The following is a 4,658-nucleotide window of genomic DNA, read 5'->3' as shown; positions in this document are numbered from 1 at the left end:
TTTTTCCATTTGTACAGGGGTAACACACTGTATTAAATATGTAAGGTCTTATCTACATGGGTTTGATTCCAAAAACTAATAAAGTATTCTCTAAATAAACAAAAAAGGAATTAATGGAAAATGTTACTGAAAGAAAGTCTACAGTTAGTAACATTGTATCTACATTAATTTCTTTACTTTCATAAATATCCCTTGGTTATGGAAGATGTCAACTCATGGGAGAGCAAGGTGAAAGAAAAATATACACAAATTCTCTGTGTGGCATTTAATACATTTTCCCTTAAATATTGAAGAGGAGCATTTTAGACGTGTCCCAAGAAAAACAGGAAAACAGCTTCCAGTACCCTAAGACCAGGGAATCATATTTATATATTCAGTCAAAAAGAAGAAAACCCATATAAAGTCCAAGTTTTCAACATCTCCTTTGATAATCCTTTATTTTTTGTAAACTGATAGAATATTTGTGCCTTTTTCTTAAGAAGCAGCAGCAGAAAATTTTGCATAGAGGGAACTGTGAAATATACATAACTCACTTTCTTGCTCTACAGAGTACATCAATTATTTTATTGATGCTTCATTGTTTGCTCTATTGAAAAATATTTTCAAACACGTGTAATCCTAGTATGCAGAGATTATTGATAACCTATTCAACAATATATACATATGCCCAGACACATTTATATATACACTCACATTCACATACCACCATTTATCCTAGCACAGTATCTGTCACATCATAAAGATTCAATAAATATTTTATGAGCATTCAAATGAGGCTATGCATATCTTTTGAAATTTGTATTTTACACCATAGAAAAGTGTATAGCAGTCTCTGTTGTCAGAGAAACATGGATTTAAGGATCTTTCTCTCCCCTTACTTCTATACCTTATTACTTTTCCTTTGTTCCTTCAATTTTCTTTTCTTATCTCTCCTCCCTTCCCTACATCCTTACTACTGTCCCTGAAATATTTATTTAGTAGACATATCATTAAATTAGGTTCTGTGCTAAGTTCTGATGAGCAGGTCTCAAGGGGAAAAAAAATCTATCGTTTAGTCTTCCAATGAAGTCTAAAAGGATAGGTGATCATAAATAACAACAGCACACAAAAGGCAAACTTGTAGCTGTATCAGATTCTCTGATGCCTAACAGGGATCAGAGATAAATTTTGTGAAGCAGTGATGCTTGAACTCATACATGACTCATGAATTACACTTTATCAGGTGGAAAGAGGAGCCACAAGAATTAGCATTTGTGACAGCCAGAGCACAGGGGCCAGAGCATTACAACTGGAGTGTAAGATATGAGCTAGATAGCTATAAAAGTTAAAATGCTTTGTTTGCCATTATTGGCCTTTGTAGTTCTTCTTTCTGAAACTTACTAAGGATTAGTAATCAAATAAAGAATATTTTTGGAAGGCTGGGGAGTACTTCCTGCTCTTTCTGTAACTCCAATGTGTAGATGTACCACAATTTCTGTATCCATTCCTCTGTTGAGGGACATCTGGGTTGTTTCCAGTTTCTGGCTTTAATATAAATTTTTTAAAATAGATTTTACTTTTGATGTTTAAAATATGCAATATGTTATGGGGTACACAGATAATAAAATGCTTAATATAGTAGTCAGATGAAGTAAAATACTTGAATATGTTATTAATTAAATTTCTCATATACATTAGATTTCTTATATTTATTCATCATTAATGATCTTTGCATTCATCAGTATTAACCATTTTGCATCCTTTTAAAATATTTTTATACCTATAGCATTATATATATGCAAATGTAGGTTTTCCTGTTGTCAGTTGCAAATAGTTACTTAATTTTTTAAAATTTAAGTGTATGTACATACATCTGAGTATATGTCTATGTAGCACATGTGTGGGGTAGCTAGAAGAGATCAATGGATTCCCTGCAACTAGAGTTATGGATCCTTAAGGGACACCAGGAGAGTTCTGTGAACTGAACTTGAGTCCAACAAAAGACTGGATCATCTATCTGGTCCCAAAATGCCAATTTCATTTTCCTATTTGTACTTTTATTTCTTGCTTTGTTGTGGATTTAGGTTAATATTTTTAGCTGTTTACTACTGCAGGAAATATCTAGAGCTAGCCCCTACTCCTGGTGATCTCACTATTTCAGTCTCTTGGCCTGCCAACTCGCTAGGCCGCAAGGCTCCCACCAGGCCACCTCTTGGGCCACTGAGTTCCTCTCACTTTCATGCAATGCCCCATGCACCCCTGGTTAGCCATCTCAACACCTAACTACCTGGTAGAATCAAGACTCTTAATGCTTAATTAGCCAATCAGATTTATGTATCAATAATAACACAATTTACAAGATGCCAATACAATAATTTCAGAGCCAAATGATAATGATAAAGGTATAACACAATTATTTTAACCCTTTGATAACACCACGTCAACCTCCATTCTGGTTCTCCCTCCCCTCCTCAGACCTCTCTCTGTCTCCTCAACTCCTCAGAATATATACACATACTCAGTTGTTTTTTTCTTCTCTGCCTTGCTTTCCATCTTTGCCCATGCTTCTGTATTTAGTTTCTTTTCTTATGTAATACAACTCTCGTGGATTTTATTAGTTAGGGGCTATTAATGCCATTTCCCTTCAATTATTATATAATAATTTCCACACAGTTATTTTCTCTCATACCTGTGGAATTACTTTCCCACTGACATTTTCTATCTTTACTAGTATAAATAATGATTCTTAGTTTATTCTCTTGGAAATAATCTATCTTTTCTTTTCCTTATATAGTTAATCTCTTTGCTATTATACATTGGCAGTTGACTGTATATACATGTTTTTACCCTCCTTAGGTCTTCATCTCTTTAAATTTACACCCCTATCCATACCACTATACACACTGACTGCTCTGCAGTTTAATGAGTGTTAGCTTTAAGTAGATTGGGCCTTCTTTGGTTACCATTTGTATTTCTTGATTGCTGCATCATGTCTTGATTGTTGTTTCCTGCATCCTGTGCTCACTTCTTCAGCTGTCTCCAGTGTGCTGCTTTATAAATTGTATTATATTTATTCTTTTTCATAAAAAATATTTACTAATTCAATAACATTTCTGTATTTCAGTGATATCTACCCTCTTCCAGAAACTTATCCTCTTCTTCCTCCTATTTACCTCCTACCCTCACCTCTCCCCATGCCCCCAAGCTCTTACTGAGTCCAGTTTCTGTTGCCCATATAGTACTGTTGGGAGTGGAGCTTTCTCTGGATTGCAGTTGACTTACCAACGTTTATATCTCTTAAGAAAAATTGACTCTCCATCTGCTAGCTACTATCACATTCTAATAATTCCTTGGCTAGGCACAAGATTTTCAGTTCATTTCCCTCCTTCCATTCTGGGATGCTTTGTTTTGCTGGAGCTTGTACAGATCTTGTTCCTGCTGTCCCAGTTGTTGGGAGTTCATATATGTATCCACTCTGTTTTATCTGAAAAACAATGTTTCCTTGAAGTTATCTACCACCTTTGGCTCTTACTTTCTTTTTGTCCTCTCTTCTTGAAGATCCCTGCATCGTAGAAATAGGTTGTGTTATCTATTTCCCATTTGGGGCTGAGCTCTCCAGTATCTAATATTCTCTTCATGTTGACATTTACTTGTCAGCGACCTACAATATGGTGTTCTACAAATTGCATTGTCATTGATTATAAAGTTACTTTACTTATATTTTGGAAATTATAATGTATCAAGGCCTTTAAACATTTTAACACTGCACTTATTAGTTTTTGTATATGTGTGTGTGTTGGAGTATATCTATGTGCTACACATATTTGCAGGTATGAGAAAAACCAGAGGAGGGCACTGCTTCCCCTGGAAGTCAACTTATAGGTAGTTGTACACCACCTAATTGGTGCTTGGGGTAAGAAGTTGCAGAGTCAATGACAGGCAAGTGACAAAAAGCAGGCTTGTTTATTGCAGGATTTAGGCAATCCTTCATAGCCCTCTTCCCCAGCATCTCACTGACTCTCAAGTAGCCAGATGTGGCATTCTCTCTTTCTCATTGGTTGGTTCCATTGCCTGATCTAGAGTAAGCAGTCTCTAGCCATGCTGGCAGATCCTAGGTTGGCTCAGGGAGGAAGGATCAGCAGAGCACCCTCCAGTATTGTGTTTGGGTCTGCTTGGCTAAGTTCCTCCTACACCTAATGAGGGAGCTAGGAACTGTATTTTAGTCCTTTGCAAGAGTTATAAACTCTCATAACCACTGAAATATCTCTGCCACTTACATAAGTCCTAACCATTTACACTTGTTTATTATATTTCTTATTATCAATATTCTTTTTGGCTCCTGTTCATATGACATTTTTCTTGTATGATTCTTTTAATTTTGCTTATATTTTTATTTTTCCATCTTTAAAATGTGAGATATTTATATAAAATTTTTCTCATTTTGTTTAGATTTTGGGGGCATAATCAATAAAATAGATAAAATGTATCTATGTATTAATGATTTGTGTTTACTTTTATCTTTAGTACTATAAACCTGAAAATTATTGACACTGTTTTTCTAATTTTTGGTTTTGTCTAGCATAAACAATTATAAAAGGAAATGTTTTTCTCCTAAATCATATCCTAATGTTCGAAGGATAAATATTATATGGTGTCCATTTGTTAGACTGACACTTCCT

Source organism: Mastomys coucha, chromosome X, assembly GCF_008632895.1.
Source record: "Mastomys coucha isolate ucsf_1 chromosome X, UCSF_Mcou_1, whole genome shotgun sequence".
NCBI classification, from domain to species: Eukaryota; Metazoa; Chordata; class Mammalia; order Rodentia; family Muridae; genus Mastomys; species Mastomys coucha.
The sequence above is the reverse complement of the archived record's forward strand: the minus strand, read 5'-3'. Positions refer to the sequence as shown.